Below are 24,411 nucleotides of genomic sequence, written 5' to 3'. Positions count from 1 at the left end.
TTTTTTTTTTTTTTTTACCCTGAAGCCTATTTACAGTGTTGCAGCTAGAGAAACCCTGCTTGACAGTTGCAAGAAATAGTCACAGCATGCCTTGTCAAATGCCAACATAGTAATCATCCTCAGGACAAAGGGAAGAAAAACAAACACAAAACCCAGAAGCTTATCCTGACCTAAATATCTAAGACAACCTCTACTGCATGGTTAATTAAGACTATTTTCTATATAACCATAACTGTCTAGTGAAAAAAGCCAAACGTATTTGAAATTCCTCAGTTTACTTTAAAACACCAATTACTCAGAAAGAATCTTTGTCGAAAGAGTAAGAAACCTAGAAAATATTGTCCATGAATTGCAAATCTGAGCATTCGTTTGCATTAAACTATAATCAAGATGAGATTTTATTTAAAAAAAAACAACTAGAAGGGATGATAAAAACGGGAATTCACTGTTGCTTGGCATGGATTATCTTCTTGTGTTCTCTACTAACCTTGAGATTAGGGCTGATGAGGCTGCATTTGGACTCAGCTGACTCAGGGTCTGATTCAGCTCTACCACTTACTTGAGGTGCGACCTAGACTGGTCCCATGACACTGAACTTCTCTGAGCCTTTGTAAAATAGGTAGAATAATTGTCACCCTGCGGGTTGTTAATGGCACAAATGTATGAAATATCCTAGTTTCTCATCTGATAACATAATGCATAAATGTATTTTTAAATTACAAAGTTCTGTATAGATGATTAGCCCCAGTGCATGCTTTCTTTGCAGAACAGCTGAGAGACATGGCAGCAAAATGATAATGGAGTTGTGTAAATCCTAGAATGACAATTTCTTTCTTTTCCTTTTTTTTTTTTTTTTCTTAAGAGCAGAGAAAGGTTTACTGCAGGGCCAAGCAAGGAGAACGGGTGGCTCGAGCTCAAAAACCCCGAACTCCTAGAATGACAATTTCTGTACTTTGCAGAGCACTGACCAACGTATTGGAATGTTTATTTTTAAACCATTGTAGCCTTATGAGTAAATAAAATAAGTGTCTATGGTGTCTGATAATTCCATTTATTTGAATAGCAATGTAGTTCACGGCCTAGGAAAGAAAATTGCTTAGCTCTAAATAGTCGTGCAGTGAAATACTCTCTAAGGAAATAGACTTTTTATTGTTAAATAGCTACAGTTCTTTTCTTTTAAAAAATTGTAAGTTTCAAGGAACAATAGGAATGTAAGGCATGATCCCTACTGAATTTTAAAAATTATCTTTATCAGAAGTTCTCAAAGCAAGGGATCTTGAAGAGTTGATGTTTACAGTGAGGCAGTGCTGTGAACACTGGTTTCTGGAATGAATTACTAACACACCCTTGCTAGTTAAGAAAGGTCAGACATTCCAGCTTATTCTTGGTGTTTTGTCAAAATCAAGCTCAATTAACTTCAGTGAATTAGTTGTTTTCTCCTTAATTTTCTCTGAGCCTTTTTGTCCCACAAAAATTTCTCGAAGTGTGTTCTGTGAAGTGCTTGCCACTCAGATTATAGGAAGTGAAGGATAAAAGACAAAAATGGAGAAGAACTTGAGTCTAATGGATATTGTAAGAAACACTGAATTATGGGAAACAGTGAATAAGTAAAATTAAATAGGGCTCTTTTCTCTACTCCATATTTAATTTCTTATTTTTTAAATAACAAGGAATTCTATAGTTTAGTAACAAAGACTATGTGTTTTCCTGAGCTATTTTAAAAATTTTATATGTGTGTGTAGATATGTACTTATCAAGTGTGTGTGTGTGAAGTGATTCAAACAGCTATAGAAGGTGAACATAATATATCACAGCCTCCAAAATAAGACATTAACATATTGACATCTTTGCTCCACATGCCCCTCCATCCGCCCGTGGGAAATAAAACAGAGTGGAAGCCACCCCGGCACCCCCCAGACTTCCCCATCCCCCCTGCCAGTCTTCTCCTGCCCCTCCCCCCACCAAGGCTATCATTCTCATATTGGTCTGGGTCCTTCCCAATGTGGTTTCATACCGCTATTGTGTTGTTGCCCATAAACTATAGATAGGCATTGCTTTGTGTTTTTTATTAAATATCCACAAAAATGGTATCATTCTGCCCATATTCATTCGCAAACTGTTTTTCATATAACTTTGTGGTTTTAAGATTTATTTATGTTGATTTGGTCATTGTAGTTACTGTAGAGTTTTCTTTTATCAACACGGAAAAGTTTCTCTAACTCTTTTCTTACCGATGGACTCTACTTTCTGTTTCCAATAACAAACAATGCTAGTGTCTGAAAAACAACATCAGTTACAGAGTTAGGTAACAAAGCTATAGACCAGGAGAAATTATTTGCTACATATTTAACTGACAAATGATTGATACCCAAAATTTTTAAAATGTATAAAAGACAACTTAATTAAAAAAGGAAGATATAAAAAGGTAATTTGTAGTGAAGAAGAACAAATGAAAAATGCTCAACCTCATCAATTTGAAAAACACAAATTAAAATAATAAGAAGATAGTATTTCATGCCCATATCCTTACAAAATAAAAACATGTGCTGATACCATGAATTGGTGGGGGTGTGAAGAAGTAGAAATTCTTAGGCCACACTGGGGAAATGTAGATTAGTAAGATCACATGGGAGACATGTCTGGAAATATCTAGAAAGGTGAAAATAGTCATACCATGGACTCAGCAGTTTCCTTAACTGGTTACCTCCTGCTCTTTTCTTGGGTTGTAGTTTCCCAAAGTCACTTTCTCCAGGAAGCCTTTCCTGACGCCCTGCATTCAAGCCAGGTGTCCCTGCTCCTCTTTCATGGCCTTTCTATTTTTCCTTTGTCGTCCTTAACACAACCAGGGCGCATCACTTATTCTCATGTTTCCAACATTAGCTCTCCCAGGACCTTTTCTTCCAATTGCGTAGGGAGTGTGTAATACATAGTCATTGCTCAATATTTATTACTATATGTAATAATATATTATTTAGTATGTGTTCTTATAGAAGGGCCTCTGCTCTCTGAAGTTCTTGTCAGCTCTACGAGGATCCTAGGGGGGAAATAGAGCACAAAAAATACGTGGGAACATCATGCACTTTGCCATCATTTTTTTTCCTCAGTGTCCCTGTGGTGCTGTTATGTACAAAGCTAACCATTGTTATAGCTCCTCAGATTTCATTTGTAAGTTAAACCACAGCGCTCTTTTTTCCCACTTTAGCATCCAAGGAGGGCCAAAATAGCCCAGCTAAAATTGAGAGATCAATTTTCAATTCTGCCATGAAAGGAGTCAATGAACATTTGTGTTTCTTTAAAAAACCTAATTGGTGCTTTAAGATGTAGAACGTCAAAGACAGGTTTACACAGTTCTTAAAATATGCATTTAAGGCAAATATACGAAGTCTCTGTTTTGAAACATCTTTCAGCTTAGCCAAGCTAATATCTGGGTAATTTGATTGAGGCCGTATATGTTTTGCCTTGGAAAATAAAGATGCACTGAATTACTGCATCACAGATCTCCGCTTTTTCCTGTTATGCGCTCTGCCTGGGCATTGAAACACGTCTGTGTATTTGCAGTTTCAGTATATCATGGATCCCAGCATTCTGGAGCATATTATAGATGCAGCGCAATGATGCGTCCAATATTGACGCTGTGCGTCAAAGCCCTTCTTAAGGGTAATGGTATAAATAAGGCGAGAGTGATAAAACAGTAGCAGAATAGTACTTAGTGATCACAGATGAAAAGCTGGAGCTAAAATCCCGGCCTTGCTCTTTGGGGGCAGGAGATTCACAGTCTGTCATCCTTCATTCATTTCATCACCTGTTACCAAGAGTTCACAGTGTGCTAGTAGTTTGGCTAATCATCGGTGGCACAAAGCTAGGGAAAAATAGTCTCTATCCTGGAACAGTTCCTGGTTCAGTGCAGTTCAACACATATTTATTGAGCACCTACTCTGTGTCAGACACTGTTATAGGCGGGGTGATATAGCTGTGTTACACTGCGGTGCAGTTCCTCCTTTTATGGCGCTTATGTTCTACTACAGGAAGGCAGATCGTTAAAAAAAAAAAAAAAAAAAAAAAAGTAGATACAGCCAATTCCTATTATTCATAGTTGCTGTATTCTATGAAGTTGCTGTAAACACTGAATTAGTGAATACTAAACCATTGCTCCTAGGGGAAGCATAGGGCCAGGTTCCTGTGAGCCTCAGGTCACACCATTTCTGTCAACCAATAAATACGTAACCTTGTTGTATGTTTGTTTCTGTTTAAAGAAACTTTGTTTAACATCTAGTGTTGATTCATTATTACCATTGAACTCATGGTCAGTAGGACTACAGCCCATGCCTGAACAAAGCTTATCTAACAGTGTCTTTTTCTCTGTAAGGCACATCACACCCACCCTGCACTTAAGGAACACTAGACAGCACTGCGGCACTCTGCCCAGTGTAAAATCACCCAAAGAAGTACAAAAATGTGAAATACAGGTATTAAATAGACTGCAAAGACACGCTTTTTTTTTGCACATCATGAGAGCTGAAACCCTTGTCGGCCTGAGCTTAGAATGTGTACGTCCAGTGACAAATATGCTCTACATATGTCCACAAACAACTGCCAAAAAAACACCACAGTGTTGGTTTTGGTGATACAAATCAGTCTTAGTGGGTAGGTGAGTCTGCAAATTGGGAACCCATGAATAATGAGGACCAACACAATGATGATGTCAGACGATCTCAGACACCTGGGGAAAGGCTGCCGGAGGGGGTATAGAGGGACTGGGCAAAGGTCGCTGTCCTCAAAAAGGTGGCAGTTGAGGTTCAAAGGGGGATGTCATCTGAGCAGAGTTTGGAAGGAGATGAGAGAGAAGCTGTGCAGATACTTGGATCACAGAGTGATGGCAGGTGCAGAGCCCTGAGGCTAGGCTGGCAGCTGAAAGGCCAGGAGGCTGGAACAAAGAGAGTGAACAGAAAGGTGCGTGGAGAATTCCAGCCCTGGCAGGAGGTGGTATCACTAACGTGCGCACAGAGGAAGGGTGGAAAATCGTGCCTGAGGCACTCAGGAGAGGTTTCAAAGTAGAGGGAATATGGAATCGTGCTTGAGCAGTGAATTGGAGACACTTCCCGGCCTGGGGGCATGGGTGTCAGGGCACAGGTGTTGAACATTCCACCTGGAGGGTACCACGTTAGCTTTTTCTGTGAAGAAGCTGAGGGTTTAGAGAGAATAGCAAAAAGTTTGAAGAGTTCGGCCTGTACAGGGCTCATGCAGAGAAGAAAGAATGCTGGAAGAGATGGCAAGGGAGGTTAATCTGATCGCCGAGCGTATTTTATGCTGCATATAAGGTTCTGGATATTAGGATGAACTGTGAGAATTTAGTGCCAGTATTTGAAAGAAGGAGAGAGGGTTCCAACAGTAGCCTGAAGGATGGATTGGAAATGGAGTAGAGGTAGAGGATGGTAAGTGCAGGAAGGGAGATCAGCTTGGAGGTGATGGAGTGGTTAGGATTGTGTTTGTGTTAGGTGGAATTCCAGGACAATACTACAGTGGGGTTCTTGATGAGGAAGCATCTCCTGGGGCCACGTTTGCCCTCACCACCACCATGCTCTCTTGGGGATGAGAACATGAGCAAGAGCCTTCTTGGCCGTTGTCATGGGGAAGCATCCTTGAGACCTGAGCTATATTGTTTTTCTGTTTGGTTTTTAATTTGGAAGGGACTGTGTGTGACATGGCAGTCAAGTTCTGTTGAGTTCGGTTCAACTGACTCTTGTTTTGTGGCCGCAGATCATAGAGGACCAGTGGGCTCAAAGGAGAGGAAACCAGAGAAGACTCCTGGCCTAGGCAGAGAAAAGAGGTGAAGGAAACCTTAACTTTCCTTCCTTTCTTGGAATCCAGCTGAGCTTAACTTTGTGGGCAAAAGGCAGGGCTTGAGAACTGAAGCTCTGTCCCGAAATAAAGATGGCTAGAGTATCCCATGGACTGTATATTTGGGAATCCTGGCTTCGGAAGATGGAAGGATTAGATTCTACGACAGGTAATAGAAATTAGGCGAAGCTTCACTTCACAACAAATATACAGCAGATGTCTACTAAGTGTTAAACACTGGTTGCTGGGGATACAGAGGGAATAAGACATGCCCCTGTCCTCAAGGAGCTCTCAGTCTAATAGGCCAGATTCCCAAAACTATGTACATGCACGTACATATATCACAAAATGAACGAAGGATGGTAAGTCTTTGGCGTGAAATTAGTTGAAACTAATGACAGGGAGCCTCCTCACGTCTCTGTCTGATAGTCCTTAAAACGTCCCCCTTTGGCTTTATGCTTTCTGCCAGGATTTTTTCTCCTTCCTTCTGAGATAAATGCAAAGTGGTAAGGAGCCTGGTATTCCTGCCCCGATCTGTTTCCCGGAGCACGAAAGTCCTCTGAACTTCATAGCTATAGGGCAGTTCTTCTCGTCACCCAGTCAAAGGCAACGGAAGAGTTGTTTATCATAGAGAATGGTCAGGAGTAATCACAACTATTAGTTGAAGGAAGAGAAAAGAGACTTTGTATTCAGATAAAAGATGGACGGAACAGACCCCCTAACCATTCCATGCCTGAGTAGAGACAGGGGCTTCTATTGCAGAAACCGAAGGAGAGCCCCAGAAACTGCTCGTGGCTGGGGTCTAATGTTAGCAAGCCTGCTTCTCTCACTCTGGGCTCCCGTTACCAATCACAACCACACAACCTGTGCTTGACTCTACTCCTTCCATATTTTCCACCTTCATTGTTCTCTATAGCAGTGCTTTCTCTCCTCCTCTTTTCTTATACACATTGCAAATCTGTTGCTGTATTTTGTGTAGGGTGGATTGAGATTGGCATTGAAGGTTAACCCCTTCGATGCCAATCTCGATATTAGGTTCAGGGTGTTTAAGATTATTTAACAATCCCTAGGGAGATCTATCAAATTCCTAATTTTAAATTGACGGTTTACAGTTTTTCCTTCAATGTATTCTGTTTGCCCTGAGGCTGTCGCATGGACCTGTCCACAGTGCCTGTTCCTCTTTGAACTCTTGGTCAGATAACTTGGGATGTAACTTGACGGATTCTAATAGGAGACTGGAATTCCCATTACTAGAATTCAGCAGGGGTTTGTGGAAGTGCGCACTTACCTGGATTCAAGGCACTGGGTCTGGAGAGATTTGACGGGGAAGTTCAGGGTTGCCGTGTATAGGGAGGGATAAAGAGACTGAAGCTAGGAGACCGGGGACTGAGTGTTGAGTGCTGTTAGAGGATTACATTGAACTTGCTTAGACGTGATAATGAGATAACGGTAAAGTTGGAGAATGTCTGCATTGTGCGATGAGCTGAATTAGTTTGGAGTAATGTCTCATGGTATCTGATATAACGGACCTTTAAGTGGCTCAAGTCAAAAACACACAGACATATATGAATCTAATATAGTAAAATATTAACAGTGAGTATCTCAGTGGTGGATTATACCACTACTCTTTCCACTTTTCTGAATGTTTGAAAAGTTTCACGTCCAAAGTGAAAGGTATGCTTCACAACTTTGCTGTGAAGTTGCCCTACCTTTATCTCATAATATCTGCCACCAAGAAGTAATACTCTCCAGGCAGTCATGTATCTCAGAGAAGTGATAAAAAGGAATTGCAGTACTTTCTGTGGCCTGGTGTAGAACTCTGACGATACTAATTCAAGAGTGATCATCAAAATACCCACCAGAGTAAAAGGCAAAGGAGTGGGAAGATATAAGGACACAAGGAATACAAGGATAACCACTAGTCAGCTGTATGACGTTGGGCAAGATACTTTAATCTCTCTGTGCCTCAGTTTCCTCATCTGGAAAATGGACATAATAATAACATCAATCTCTAGGGTCCTTAGGAAGATTAAATGAGTTAATATATGTAAGACACTTAGAATGGGGCTGGGTATAATTTTACTCAATATACGTAGCTATGATTAGTCTTCCCTCTGGATGCATTTAGAGAATCTCTCTCACACTCATAACACTGACTCGTTGTGCGCGCATATGCTTTTCCCTTGGAAGAAAGAGTTCCTTCCAAAGCAGAAGGTCAGGCTGCCTGTACAGGGAAACTAAATTAGTTGTTTGATTTTTGGATGCTGTTAGGGTGTCAGCAACGATCCTTGAGGAGGTTTAAGGAGTTGTCAGAGCACCTAGTGCATTTCATCTGTTCACTGGAGAAGGAATGTGTCAAGTCATTGTCACCATGTTTCCACTTCCATCCGGTTGCACTGCCATCATTAGCTAGCATTTCATCTCTGCAGAAGTGTGATACTGAAATCTTGCACTTTGAGAGGTTGTATCGGTCAGCTGGAGGCAAAGGGGGAAGCTGGAGCTTGGCGTTTTCTCTTACGGCAAAAATGGCAGTTTCTTACTGTACTGACAGACTTGTATACGTAATCAATGGCTGCCGCTACTCCTACAGACAGTCCGTGTCATCTTCGTGCAGGATCGGAACTGGTCATCAGTGATTCTAGGAACGCTTATTGTAGCACCGTTAGGTTATTTGTGAAATCAATTGCTGGCGATTGTAAATGGGTATCTATTTATATATTGCTTTTATCCACTTTGATTTAATAAATTGGATCTCTGCCGATGAGTGCCCGAAGAATGTCAGTTGGATTAGCCGAAGCGAGTCATCCTCTGTTTATTCACTGCTCAATTTTGCAGTTAGGAATTGAGCTGTGTCTGCATTGATAAAGCAAAGTGAAGACTGGCCCAAGAATCAAGCTGATTCTATCAACAAGACGGAGACTGACGCTATCCATGGGCGTCTATGACATCTGAATGTGTATGAACATTGGGTCCATATTACCCAGGTTGGTTATCTAACAGACCTAGCAGTTATCACTCAAAATTCCATATTTTCCAGGAAGCTTTTAGGTACACAGCACACTAAATGACCTGTTACATCTCAAAGGGTGGTCTAACTTATACAATTTGATTAAAAACTTAATAGGGTGAATCCTTGTGGAGACAATCAACATTGCTGAGTTGATGGGACACTAAAATTTTTTTCTCTTGAGAGTTTTTCTTTCCAAGATGTTAAGAAATATGTCTCCTGGATGAGGCATCAATGAGTCCAGACTCGTGCTCTGAATGTAGTTGCGTTTGTTGAACACTTAAAATGTGCTAGACACTCCACTAAGCCCTTAATATTCACAAACCCTTTAATCCTTCCAGCCAGCCCTGCGAGGCAGGTACCAGTATTATTCCAACTTTACTAAACGACATCGAGACTTAGGGAGACGAAGGAACACATCCAATGTCATATCAGATATTCCCACCATTTTTTTGTGTTTTTTTTTTTCCCCACCTTTTTCGAACTTTGGTTTTTGCTAGAGCGAGAGAGGGCTAGGAGAGGTGGGCTGATGTCGTGGGCCATAGATACTTCTCACTCAACAAATACTTACCGCGTATCTGCTCTATACCAGGCGGGGCTGGGCGGTAAGTTCCAAGGATGGCATCTCTGTGGCTCACTGCTTTTTGAGCTTTAGCACCCATCACCCCTTGATTTCCTTCCTGAAATTCCAGGCCCCAATCCCCACGAATGTTCAGCTTGTTGTAGGAAGCGGTGAATCCTGTAGGAGGTCTCAGTGACTGAACTGGCAGCCTGGATACTTAGATTCCAGGAGCCTGAGGAGTTCGCCTGTAGGCAGTGACGGGCCCTGACAGCAAAGCCTGTCCGGGAATGTTCCATTGCTTAGCCTTCCCTTCCTTCTCACCGGGGGAGCCAGTGCAGGACAGATACTTTGAAAAAGAAATGGGGTGTTCGTTTAGGCTCAGAGGGAAGATTTGAAATAGGTGTTGTGATCACAGGTCACTCTTTAAATTCAGAGAAAAGACTATGGCTGAGGAAGAAAGTTGAAGATTACCCAGCCTTTGCCTTCCCCCAGAGATGAAAAAGATGGCATTGCCTGAGTGGTGATGCCACTTAGTGGCGTGGGAGGTCATGTGAAGTTGGGGTTAACGAGAGGACTCTCAGGTCAGACTTCCGGGATAGAAATCCTAGTTTTGCTCTATAAACTGTGATCTTGTGAAAGGTCTCTACGCCTCAGATTTTTGGCCTTTAAATTGTTTACAGTATCAGGATGGTGACAGTGATGATGTTGGGAGGATCAAATGTAATGTGCTTATTAGCATAGTGCTGGGCACTTAAGAAGATGCTCTTTTCACCACCACCATCACCTCCATCTCCTTCACTGTTCCACCATCATAATTGTCATCATTGAAAGCTAGTCATCTCTACAAGATAAGGGAATTCAGGAAAATGGTCACATCTAAACTCAGCTGGTGTCCCGCATCTCATAGGATAAACTCCTTTCAGAGGATGTCATGTAGACACGAAATCGATGCGGCACTTGGAATTGCCAGTTTTGCTATTAGGTACTAGAGAGTTTTAAGGTCTGAAGACAGTCTCCATTGAAAACCCTTAGGCTCTTGGGGAGGAGCTTTCCAAGTCTATGCTACAGTGCGTAAGGAGACTATTTTTACAAAGAAAACACAGGAGCACAGTTAGAAGGTAGATTTTTACATCACTTCAGAAAATAAGAGTGCATCCCTAGATGATAGGGTTTGGCTAAAGAAATATTTTAATTTCTGGGAAATTCCATTGTTTTTGGTGACAGCAACACGGCAAATTCTTAAAATCTAGGTTGTTGCATTGCTAAGGAGACTAGAACTCTTTTTTCTTTCTGACAAGTATTTCCAAACAGTTAACTCTTCTCTGAGATAGTGACTGTTCCCTGGGAGATGTCACCTCAAACTGTCATAATAGTCACACCATTCACGCCACCATGACTACCTGTCTCATTGGGGTAAAACAGCAATCGGTCAATAAATATTTACCAAGTCCCTAATGTGAGCCATCTTCCATTGCAGGTTCTAGGGCTGTGATGGGTGCACAAACACATAAGGCATCACCCTAGCCTTCGAAGAACTTCTACACCGGTAGAAACCCTAAACTACTTAGGCACATGCCAAGGTGGCCAACTTTAGCAAAATTGTCACCAAAGACCCCACTGCTCTAAAGGCAATCACTTGCCATTAATCAGTCCTCCATGACTTTCTGTTTATGATGTTGTTTCCTGGAACAGATGTAGACACCAGCCCGTCAAACAGGAAGTCCAGACTTATGGCTTGGTCCGTGGTCCTTGCTCAAGTTGCCACCCCAGGTCTTTTGTGTGGGTGACTCCTGGCTTTTTTCATTTCTGTTTTCATTTGCAACGCCACTCTTGGTATGCTATTGGTGTACTGTCTCAATTTTCAGCTCCCCAGTGTCTAAGTGAATCACTTTTCTCCTTTTGTTCATTGCCTTCCAGTAATGCCATGTTGTCATGTCTGAGGTCTCTTAGAGGCTTAGGACAACTCTTTCCTACTCTTTTCAGTGTTGCCTTGTCCCAAGGCCGCCTCCTTTGTTACCTCCCACACCCTTAATGATGATCAGTCAGCTGGCTATTGAGGTTCTTTTGTCGATTGTGAGAAAAGTGGACAGAAGGGGCAAATATGGGATGAAGCTGAGCATGACTCAGGAGCCCTTAGACACTGGAAAGGGGATAATTTGAAATAGCTACTTAAAGATAACTTGCTTAATTTAAGGGTAATGGTTAATATTTGTAGAGTGCTTGCCGTGCCCAGACATGGAACCATGCATTATAGACAGATCCTCTCATCAGTGGTCTGAGAAGATGCTTTCATTCTCCCCATTTTGCAGATGGGGAAAGAGAGGCACAGCGAGGTTAAGTGTAACTCCCAAGATCACAGAGCTAGCTGAACCATTTGGCCATTTGGCTCCAGAGTCCACGTCTGAACCACTGTGAACCCCTTCTTTTAATAGGCTTTGCGCTAGCTCTTCTACTTCTAGAAATTTCTAGAAAATGGAAGTACTAAAAAGCAAGAGAGGGGAGAAAATGAGTGAGCCAGGGTTTAATGACCCATGAGGTCCTTCCTGCTGGCCTGCTCTAGCATCCTTCTGATGCCCCAGTAAGTGAGAACTGAGAAAATGTAGTAGTGGGTTTTGAAAAGTGGAGAGCAGAGTTCTGTTCATAGTGGGTAGAATTTGCTCTTCTGAACACCCTTCTCCTTTCTCCCTGACTCTGAAGAAGCTCACACCTGGAAACAGAATCTCATTTCCGTCCAGCACTGAGGCCTCTCCCTTCCAGCTGCTGATGAGCCATTGTACCTGGCGAGCTACAGGTTGCCAACAGATGTCCAGAAACAAGTATATATCAGTTCTCAGTGGGACAAGAATTTGCTATATCTTGGGCCCTTGTCTTTGAATCCAGGTTTCCGTTTAGCTTGCTATAACTTCTGCATTTGAACAATCTATCCATTGCTTCTCTAAAGACCAATTCAGGTAGGTGATGGATTGAAACATTCGTGATAGGAGAATCCTTTGGCTGAATGGCTGACTCTTTTCAGTCTCTCAGGGGAAATAAATACACCAGCAGTTTCCAGACCTTCTATCACTGTCTGTAGAATTCTCCAGTCAACCTGGTTTTACCTTTCCAAATCTGCAGTCAGCAAGAGGGTTGTGCTTTTGCCTTTGTCTACTGGCAAAGACATTAGTCTGATTTCAACTTCTTTTTTTAAGATCAAAGTTTTGGAAGTATTTTCTATACAACTTTTTTGATGATTTCAAAATGAAAACTCAAATTGGCCCACCTATAGTTCATCCATTTTTAGATGGGGAAGAAGAAACCAGTCAGCAATCAGCATTTTGAAAAGAGGGAAGGAAAAGAACGATCCATTTTCAAGAAATTAAGAGAATTCCAGGAAGATGTCCAATATTCTAAATTTCCACACTTGCAGTCTTTCTGTGTTTAGCACCAGCAGCCTGAAAAATGACCCCAAGTCCATTTCAGAACTCCCGTCTGCGCAGAAAAGATTAAATCATGCTCAGCACGCTTCACCAAATAAACAGAGTGAGGTGATTTATTTTTGAAAATAAGAATTTCAACGGTAAGGAATGAAACAAAGAGAGTTTATCAGGTAACCCCAAGTCAACCAGAAAATTCAATATGCCTTGAGCACCCGATTTCCCTTGCTCACTACTTAATCAGAGTGTTACTGAATCAGTTTGAATGAACTCACTCACTTTTCAACCAGCTGTTTTGGTGTCCTGTAAATACAGCCCAAATATCAATTTCTGTAACAGAGCCTACCATAAAAATAAAATCATTCAACCCACGGGATTAGGGTGTCCAAATGAACTATATTATGTATTCAACTTGGACTGGGGCTATTAATTTCATTCCATTTTGGTGTCCTCGGTGGCAGTTTGTAAGCAAACTCAGGCAATCCCAGCTCTGTCCGTGCCCTATTTTCCCTTTCACAAAAAACCCTACAGAGGCTTTCTACTTCTTAATATATGCCCCGGGCTTTGACATGTTGACATGTAAAGTACTAAATATTAGTATTACTTTTGTGGGAAATGGTATTGGATAATGGTCGATTTCCAGACCCTCATTCATATTCTGAAAAGTATTATTTTCTCTGTGGGCAGAAGAAATGGAAATGAGAGCAATAAACATATCCCAGACCTTGGGTAGTTATGGAATGAGTGTGGGGAATTGCTGGCCAAAGGAGTAGGTGTTTTAGAACGGACCATAAAAAGGAGACAGCTTGTGCGCCGTTAGCGAGATGCCAATGGGTGGGGGTATGTCCATCCTGTGTGTCTCTCAATTAGGAAACCATTCCCCTACAGCATGTTGGAAATCTCTCTATTGGCCAAAGTTCCAGACTTTGGGTTTTTTTCCGATACTCTGGCACGCAGGACACAGGATGGATTCCTTGGAAGGGGAGGGTCTGGTGGTACAAAGGAAGGTACTAGTCAGGAATTCAGGGGAGAGGATTAACACTGCAGAGGGGAACCTGGCCTAGGGGAGGGCACTGAGTTCCTGCAGTTTCTTTGTAGGAGGAGGTAGAAATGGCAAAAGGAGGAAAGGACACGCGCGCACACACACGCAGATAAAATGTAGTGGGAGGTGAAGAAAAATGGAGAAACAAATGATTTAAATTAAAAGAGGGCTGAATTTGTAATCTTTGAGTTAGATCTTCTTTCTCTCTGTGTATGCAGCATGTCTGTGAGGGACGTGGTAATGAGTGAGACTCTGGAAGCAAGCGTACTGGGAGTGTGAATCCCTGCACTGCCACTTGCTGTGTGACCTCGGGTAGGCTGGTTACCCCCTCTGTGCTTTCGTTTCCTTAACTGTTCTGTGTGAATACCAACAGAAGCTATTCATTGAGGGGTTCTGAGGATTCAATAACACTGACACTTAGGGATCATTTAATAAGCATTTGCTCTTATTATTATGTCAGTTCCTGATAAACATTCACGTGGCCTTCTGTCTCCTCGGTTGCTTTTCTTTGTCAGAGACACAGTTGGAGACAAGGTATAGAAATACAATATTTCAATTTTAAGAGAAGTGCTACCCATTTAATAGGAATTGTGTGATGAATTCCTTTGTAAACTCATTTTGGAGCCATAAGGGGTTCCAGAGTTCGGGTTTGCTGACTAAGGGACTGTATCTTTGGTGCTGGACTGCTCTTTGCTTGCATTCCCAACCTTTGGCATGTGTGGTGTTTGACTTTGCAAGTTAAGCCGCAGTGTGGTGTCGGCTCTTCTGGCTTGGGCAGCTGAGGAGCGTCTCTGGAGTATCCGCCCCCCAGAAGCTCTGAGGGTCATGTGTTATTAGAGCAACTTGAACGTTTATTCAGATTTAACAGGAAACGTTTACGGAGCCCCGAGCTGGTGGGTTTCGCCTCTGTAAGTAGCCCTAGGATCCTCTCCACTCCATCTCAGCGCCACCAACCTCCCAAGGAAGTTTGGTGCCATTTCTAGGCCTTGCACAGACCCACAACCCAAGGGGTAGAGCTTCCAGAGGTTATTAGAAAGATCAAGCTCCGAGAGTGTGGCAGTTTCGATTTTCCTCTTCCCACAAGCCCAGAGGTGGGAGCCCAGGGCCATCTTCCTTTCTCCGTGGCTTCTCTTCCTCTTCCTCCACGTGGCCCAGAGAAACCAGACCAGGGGCTGCTGCCGAGGGTGAACAGGGGAGCTAGTTCTTCGAAGAAGCACCTCACTGCCTTGTGCTTTCCTCGCCTCCAGCTTTGACAGAAGGAACTTTCCACGTGCTGTGACCTCAGTTTGAACATAAGGGTTGATGCTACAGACCCAGCTAAGAGTAAGTCATCTGTTGCCCTGCTGTTCTGTCTGGTAAGCTGTACACACAGATTGCCCTTAGGGACCTGGCAGGGAATCCAGGTGATCATCGTGTCGCCTCCATCTTTGTCACTAGCCATCACCCCTTTTCCATTCAAAGATAAAGAAGATATTCTCCGTGCTCTGAAAGATCTTATTGTCTGTCTGTAATCTTTAATCATTCTTATTTAATCATGGTCACCTAAGTCAGTTTCCCTGCAGCGAAAATAGTATTTTCTTGTTTCAGTCCCTTAAGTTGAATAGCATGCAGTGCCATCTCTGAGTACCCGTAATACTGGCACTGAATGTGTGGTGTGTCCGGCTCTGAGAACATTAAGATGCCTCCTCGGAAATGGGTATTGACCACATTTAATGGGCTGTAATCACTCAGCGGATACAGCCACTTAACTACTTGAGTAAATTACATAATGGTTCTCCATAAGACTCTTCCACCTAAGGAAGTATTTACTGCCACACAAAGCAGCTGGGTCACAAGCAACGCTTACAGCTGAAGCAATTTATGTATATATTCAGAATTGCTTAGACACTTCCCAAAAGATTTCAAAGGAAGGGTATGCGATATTCTTCTAATTCCTTTAGGTAGAGATTCATCGTCTACCTGTCCCCTCCCCCCACTGCCCCTAAACACAGTTTCTTTTAGCTTACAAGGAACTTTTTTTAAAGAAACAGCCTTCTTGTAAACGTCTTTTAAATCTGAAAACATTTTTTCTCAAGAAGATTATATAAATTAGTACGAAAAATACAGAAAGGAAACGGCAGGATTGACCACAAAACAAATGAATAAAAAGCAGAATCAGCACTTGAAGCCACAGTAATTGATGGATAGTACGAATTCCAGTCAAGTTCTGGTCAATCCGCTAGCTATTGGGGTTTAAATACTGAACGTACGTGTTCTACTGCTCCAGTCCTTAGGAAATTCAGAATACTACAGTCGGGGAGGGGTCGGTATGTGATATCCATTTACTTAACCGTAAACCAGTTTTGGCTGAAACAAGTTCTGTTCCCAATAAAGTGGAACAAGGAACCAGCATATTGGAAATCATACTGTCTTTAATTTTTAGGTGATCTATGTTTGTTAGGGCCGTTCGTGTAAACATCTACAATTGAGAGTATCAGCTGAATCCATGGAAAAAGTGTCCAGTCTCTACAGATTGGATGTGAAGCACTTTGACCCTTGAATATCCAGATCAAGCTTGGCTCAGATATTGGTAGAGAGGGTTGCAAAATTCCCTGTTGGGCCGTTCAGTGACAATCCCTTTAAAACCCACAGAAGCAGAAGGAGAGAGAAAGGGATCATTTCTCTCTGAAATGGAAAGGAATGTTTGTGGTCCTGGGAGAGCCTTGAATGCCCGTGTTTTTGGCAAGGAGAAGCTTGGGTTCAGCCATTGCTTTGGCTGGGAATAGAAGCCACCAGCTGGGGGGCTGTTCATCTGCTATTGGCTTGGAACCAAGATCGATGTAGCATCTTTCCACCTGCAAGTCTTCACTGATGGGAGCAAAGCCATGCGCCAACACCATCACCTCCACTGGGCGATGTCAGCTGTGGCTTGTGATGTGTCTCTTTGGACTTGGGAATAAATGGGCTTAGTTATACCCTTTCAGGATCCAACCAGTTCTTCAGCAGAGGAGTTTCTGCACAGAGGGAATGATGTGTTGGTGACTCTTGGCTGGTGCAACCACACTGCAGAGTAGATACACAAGTCAGCATGAGGCAGATTGGGAGAGCAGACCGGTGCCAAAGTGCCCTTTTCAAACTCTAATGTGCCTATGAATCACCTGGAGATCTTGTTAGACTGTAGATTCTGACCCAGTTAATCTGGGATGGAGCCTAAGCTTATGCATTTCTAACAAGCCCCAGGCGACGCTGCTATTGCTGCCCCACTGACCAGACGTTGACTCTAGCAAAGCATCAGAGACATTTCTGGAAATGTACATCCCTGTCAAGTCTGTTTATCACACCTGACCTTGATGGCACACACAATCAGAAGGAGAACTGGCACTTTACACGAGACTATGCAAATCATAAAAGTTGGTAGAACAGAAACAGACCCAGGTCGGATTTCGATCTTCCGTTTGAGATACCCAAATGGTTGCCGCAGTTCTCTATTCTTTGCTACAGAGGTTTAAAGAGAATCTGTGCAAACATTCTGTCCCCAAGTCTCCTTTGTATCATAAAGTATTCAGAATAAGTCCAGGCTTTCTGGATGGCACGGATTGGTGGAGGGTTTTGTTTTGCATCCCGGCTTCATTGACTAGATAACCTTGGCAATACACGCTCATTAAAATGAGACTCAGAAACACAGAAATGCGTGCTTAGATGAGATTGGTTTCACCTGCCTTCCAATTCTGCATCACAAGACTGACAACAGAGGCTCCCTCTGCTTAGTTCCAGGGGGAAAAAAAGGAAATATTGGGCATGGTTTTCAGAAATGCCCTTCTTTGTGTCCAGATCAGCTTCTTGACCAAGTTCACTTCCCAGGACCTAGGCAATGGAGGGGGATGGCTCAAGAAATCCCACACCACGACCAAGGAAGCAGCGTCCATGGCCCATGCTACCCACGCTGCCCAGGAACAAACTCCATTCTGATCGTTTTCTTTCTTTAACAGTTTGAATAATCATGATGCCCTTGTCATGCATTATTCTAGGAACTTTATTTGTCTCCAGTCCTGAAACTATTCTATTCTCTGCACCAGCTATTGTTTTTGCTATTTTACATGTGAGAAAACAGCAGTTCAGATCAGGTAACTCTTTCAAGGCCACAGAGGAAATGAGAAGTCAAGATGGAATTCACAGTTTTAAGTGCTCCAGAGTGCTTACTAAACTCTTCATGGCCACTTGGGCTCTAAAGGGGGACATGTTAATGGGTGGAATTGTGTCCTCACAAAAAGATACATTAAGTCCTAACTCCCAGTACCTGTGAACGTGACCTCACTGGAAATAGGGTCTTTGTGAGGGAGGATGGAAGAGAGAGAATGGGTGAGAGAGGGAGGGAGAGGTAGAATAAAGATGGGGGGACAAGGAGGTGGTGCTGTCCTAACAGTAGACCCTTATGCTGAGTTCAGCCCAGGGGGTCACCGATGTGGGGCTTCAGCACAATGTTTCTGATAAATGGTATCAAGTCTAAACATTCCATAAGTACTATTTCATGTAATACACACACACACACACACACACACACACACAGTGAGAACGATGTCTTCCATTGTTTTCATTGTATAAATGTGAAAATCAAGGCCTAGAGAGGATAAGTTGCCCCAAGCCGCCAGGTGGTAGAAGGCGGAGCCCGGAGTCCCATCTGTCTGACGCTCCCGTCCCCTGTCCCCGCGTGGGGGGCAGGGAGGCTTGTCCGCTTGGGGAGACTGAGGCTCTCCTGGAGAGCCCATTAAGTCAGAGACAGGAGCTCTGGGTACTGTGTGGTCTCCTGGGACTTGATCATATGTCAGCAAGATAGAAATGCTCATTTTAAGAAAGTCACTAACTGCCAAAGGCTTGAAATCGTCCCATGCACCTGTTCCGTTATTTAGTTGTCACGTAACTCATGTAGTTGCAGAAAGAGCAGGAAGTAGATGGAATGTTTCTGTTCTCGCTGTTTTAATAACATATTAAAAAATCTTAGAATGACTTTCCAGGTTATGCTTTGGTCTTAGTTGCGGCACGTGGGATCTTTCATTGTGGTGCACGGGCTTCTCTCTAGCTGTGTCCTGTGGGTTTTCTCTTCTTTAGTGTGGCGTGCGGGCTCCAGGGCACGTGGGCTCCCTAGTTGAGGCGCGCGAGCTCGGTAGTTGTGGCGCGCGGGCTTAGTTACTCCCCGGCATGTGGGATCTTAGTTCCCTGGCTAGGGATGGAACCCGCGTCCCCTGCATTGGAAGGCGTATTCTTTACCACCGGACCACCAGGGAAGTCCCCATACCACACTCTTGACGGCACCCTTAGAATAGACGACTGTTACAAGTTCTGCTTCTACCTAAAACTCTGCCCTCATTGCCTTCCACGCTCCTGCTCCCTCATTACAGTAGCCTTCTTGCCATTCTGGGGCCTGCCAAACTTGTACCTTCTGCAGGGCCTTTGCACTTGCTATATGCTCACTGTACACTTGCTGCCTTGAATGTCTTCCCAGAGATCTTTGCATGGCTGGTACCTTCTCATCATTCAGCCTCATCTCCAGTGTCACTTCCTCAGGGACATCTTAACTAAAATAGCAGGACTTCCCTGGTGGCACAGTGGTTAAGAATCCGCCTGCCAATGCAGGGGACACGGGTTCGAGCCCTGGTCTGGGAAGATCCCACATGCCGCGGAGCAACGAAGCCCGTGCGCCACAACTACTGAGCCTGCACTCTAGAGCCCGCGAGCCACAACTGCTGAGCCCACGTGCCACAACTACTGAAGCCTGCACGCCTAGAGCCCATGCTCTGCAGCAAGAGAAGCCACAGCAGTGAGAAGCCCACGGACCACAATGAAGAGTAGCCCCCGCTCGCCGCAACTAGACAAAGTCCGCGTGCAGCAGTGAAGACCCAACGCAGCCAAAAATAGAAATATAAATAAATAAATTTATAACTAAAATAGCAACCCCTACCCACACTATCTCCATATGCTGCCCTAATGATTTTCTGCCAACATATCCTTTATTTGCCTCTCATTTCCACTTCCACTAAAACAGAAGCCCCGCATGGGTAAGGATTTTTCATAGATGCCGTTGTGCCTGAAACTGAGGAAACACTCACCAAAGATGTCTTGTGTGAGTAAATGAAATTGGGCAACCGCAACAATAACAACAAAAAAAATGTGAGAAAGACAGGTACAGGGCAATGGGGATGAATAGGAAGGACATGCCAGTCTTAGATCAGATAAATGCTTGGAAAAGATGACAATAGGGAGAGCACTGAAGCCATGATAAGGCTGAGGTTGAAACAAGGGAAGAAGGAGGGTTCTTGGCAGAGAGAGTAGTGCATTTGAGGGACTAAATATTGTTCAGCATGAACGGGGGTAGATGATGATGTTGGGAGCTGGGAGAGATGAGGGTGAGATCTTTTAAGGGTTTTGCCCACCAAGCTGATGAGGCTGAACAAACATATATCCTACACAGTGGAACAGAAGCCTGAGCCAAGGGAAGGAAAGAGCCCAGGATCTTCTGATAAGTGCTGCTTATCTAGCAGGACCAGCACCCCAGCTGCCCTCCACCCTGTCATTTAGATGCTGTCTGGTCTGGAATATTCAGTTGTGCTCAGGTTTATCCCTTGGGTCTGGGGCTCTGGTTGGCATCCTGAATTACTCCTTGTGGCACCATCTGGCAAGGACCCAGGAACGTGAGTGACAAGGCAAAACAAGGCACCCTGAAATTACCTGTAATGAAAATGACTGGTAATCTCCAGCGATCACTGACAGGGCTGCACTTTGTGCAAAACCTTCTGCTGCAGCAAAATGGGTCCTGGGAGGTTTTCAAGTTTGAGAGTCTTTTTTTTTTTAATGAAAATAGCTTCAGATCTTTGGCATCCTGCATTCTTTTGCCCAGATAATGAGGGTGATTATGGTTATTTAAATGTACTTTATAAGGAGATACACTGAACCTCTTTTAAAAATGTACACCCAAGTTAGAATGAATGCAGTAGTATGATTCTTATACTACAGCGCAGTGGGTCAGCACTTAGAATCCAGAGGTCCCTTCCCAGGGTCTGTCTTGATTCTTAGAACACACACAGGTCACAGAGGAAAAGGGAGCTTGGGTCAGGCAGAAGGGAGCAGCTAATGTGCATCCAAAGGCTGGAATATGGGGAGTGAAAGTAGGACCCAGGATAGTCCGCTGGCCCATCTGCATTGACCCATTTACTGCCGTCTATGGATGCCAGCTCCCTGTTGTGAAGAAAAGGGGTTCAGAAATCATAGGGAGAACCCCACAAACTAAGTTTCTCCAAACCAATGCAGGGAGTTTGAGAAGCACTGAGCTGCTTACTGAAAGCAGAAGTTTTCAAACTTGTTTCGATCCCGACTTGAATGAATCCTACTTGGGAAGCCAAAATATATACCAGAGGGTGGAGAAGTTACTCTGGTTGATACAGATGGGAGGGGCCCACAAAGCCGCCTCCACCCCCTTAGTCGCTGGGCTACTTCCTGATGGCTCTGTGCCATTTTGAGAATATGTTTTGCAATGTTAAAATTAGATGCAGTTTTTAATTATATATTACATATAATGTAATTTATAATATATCATTAAATATATAAATATATAATACATAATATTTATATTTTTATATTGATATATAAATTATGTGTAATTTTTTTTCCTGAGAAAGAAAGCTTAACCTAATGCACTTCTACTAAGGCACACCTTGCCCCAGGTACCTTCTTGGGTCCATTGCAGGTTGCTCAATGAACTGGGGGATATTGTCCAACCCTAGGACGTCAGGTGTCATGCAAATGAATGTTTTCCAACCTCCATTACTGACCTCAGACTCTCCATCCCAACTATGCCTGTGCCTCTCCCAGGCAAATTCCTTTGCTCCTGTGAATGAGAGTTTTGGACTAGCCCTCCATACTCTCTCAACTTCCCATTCCTATATCTATCAACATAAATGGACCATGCTATTTCCTTTCCCTCTGTCTTACCCTACAGACCATACCCTTCCACCCTGTCAACTCCTGGTCAGTCTTTGAGACTCAAATCCAGTGTCACCTCTTCCTGGAAGCCCTCTCTTGTTTCCCTGGGCAACATTAGGTCTCTTCTCTGCTCTGCCCCTGTAGCACTTTGTGCTTTCCATACAATCAGACATTCTACTGCCTTGTTGATTTGTAGCCATATTTGCTTACTATCTGTACAATTACTTGTTCACTGCTTTCCACATATCAAGTTTAAATAATTCACTTAAAAAAAAAAAACCTAGATAATAATATACATAAAAGCGTGTTCTTAACATTAAAAAACAAACAAACAAAAAGCTCTGAAACCAGAACTAGATATGTGTTGGGATTGAAGGTAAAAAAAAAAAAAAAAATCAATCATTAATCAATCAATCAGAGATTTGGTGAGGCAAGTATAATGACAGAAGAAACTGTAAAATCCTATAATTCTGTGAAATTAACCAAGATAAATGCTCCCTGAGATTCCCAATTTTAGAAACACCCCGAACTTCCCTTTTCTGAGTTGGGAATTCATTAACAAGCTTGCTTTACAGACCGTGGAAAATAAGGCAGATTGAAACCTTTACCGTGATATGTTCTATCGTGGTGCTAACCAGGACTGAACCCTGCAAAGAACAAAGTTGAGTGGCAAGAGGGTCAAACCAGGTGCATACAGCACAAGAGCCCCAGTCAGAGGCCACTTATAATGCTTCTATCTTAGAGAGCCTATAAGGAATGGAAAAGATAAAGGGAACTCAGAATTTCTGGGGCAGAGATAGCAAGAGTCAAAGTAGTTCCTGGGAATGCTTGGGAGGAATCTGGCCTAAATTTTTGGAAATTTCTGGTGACCATAATGGTTCCACCATCTGCTGCTATCTTTTAAGTAATATTTTCATCCTTCTTTAAAACTGATGGCTTCAATTAAAAAAAAAAAAAAAAGGTGGAGTATCAGTGACTATGCCAACTTACCATGGTGTTTGTGATTTTTGCACCGTCATTTACACATTACGTTATGTCAGTCTCCATGGAAACTGCTAGAGTTTATTGAGCGGCAGAGTGTCTGCAGTAATGGTGCTAAACAAGAAACCATCCTGTCTCTCTGTTTCCTTGTGGTTTTTCCTCAGCTATATGAAGGGAAGATCTTAGAATCTGGCCCATTTAACTGTAAGAAATGACTAAACCAAGAAACTCAGAATTGGAGAAAGATGAAAATGCTGAAATGGAGACTAACTTCCCTTTTGGGCAATTTCAAAATATGTACTTTTCCCTAGTTGACCACAGGAAGTAGGATTTTGAGGCCAGTAAGAGAAAACAGAGAAATTCTTAGAGGAAGCTTTCTATCTTTGATGATAACAAAACTAGTTCTGGGTGAGGTAGGATCTAACCTTGGTTCATATAATCTACTTTTTATAAGAAAAAGAGCATATTTCTACAAGCCTAACCTCCCATTTCAATGCAGTATTAACCTGAACTCCATTTCTACTGCTAGTGGCATTAATCATCAGTTTTTGATGTTATTGACATATTATATAGTAAAGAATTTAACCTTTCCCAGAAAAGAGGTCTGACCTTCTGTTCTTGGCTCCTGGGATGTAATCTTTGTTTGCTTGGATGCCTCAGGTGAGCCAGATAGTAACAATGTGATGTGATTTAGGGTTGGGGCTTTGGGTCATGTGGTATCAGTTGACCTGGAGACTGAGTTCACCCCTATGGGCAATCAGTCAGTCATCAGTCATGAAGATAAAATGGAGCCCTGATTAAAACTCTGAACAGTGAGGCTGGAGTGAGCTTCCTTGGTTGGCAGTACTCTGTGTGTATTGTGGTACACCATGCATCTCGACTCCATCAGGGAGAGAACAGTGAAAGCTCCATGTTTGGCACTTTTCCTGGACTCTGTCCTATGTGCTTCTTCCCTTACCTGATTTTAATCTGTATCCTTTTCCCGTAATAAGCCATAACTTTGAGCATAACAGCTTTCACTAAGTCTTTCTAGCAAATTATCAATCTGAGGGTGGTTTGGGGAATCCCCAAGCTTGCATTTGGTGTCAGAACTGGGGCAGTTTTGAGGACTGCTCCCTCTAAACATTGTAGCTGACCTAATCTCTTCACACACATATAAAGTATTACATAGAGTCACACATAAAATATATAGAGGGAGACATAAAGATATCTTCATAAAGCTCTCGGAACAATTGGCCTTGTTGTTGGAGAAATTGCCCTCCACTTCAGAGCACAGATAAGTGATCACAAGTGAGATCAACCAAATTCGGGTCCTACAGCTCTGTAAATATGGCACCAACCCACTTTGTTTTTCCATAAATGGGGCCAAAGAAGTCAATGAGTGTTTAGGTAAGCACTGCAGTCCACATCAGTGGGATGTCTTACGGGTGGAGAAGCAGAGTTGAAGGCCAATTCATCATCAAATCTTGTTGCTTTTACCTCTGAAATATTATCTCCTTTTACTTCTTTCCATCTTCATCACCACCTCTATAGTCAAAGCTAACATCATCACCTCAACCAACGGAATATCTCCAAACTGAATTATAGATGTTTACATATAGCTATTGCTCCACAC

General features: G+C 42.9%; 1 long non-coding RNA gene across 1 annotated transcript in view; it reads left to right on the top strand.

The window, feature by feature from the left end:
• The window catches only part of LOC132375178 (uncharacterized), a 272,033-nt gene that overhangs the window by 175,511 nt on the left and 72,111 nt on the right, over positions 1-24,411 (top strand). The gene's annotated exons all lie outside the window — the stretch shown is intronic.

Source organism: Balaenoptera ricei, chromosome 11 (assembly GCF_028023285.1).
Source record: "Balaenoptera ricei isolate mBalRic1 chromosome 11, mBalRic1.hap2, whole genome shotgun sequence".
Lineage (NCBI taxonomy): Eukaryota > Metazoa > Chordata > Mammalia > Artiodactyla > Balaenopteridae > Balaenoptera > Balaenoptera ricei.
This window is presented reverse-complemented; position numbering and strand designations above follow the sequence as displayed.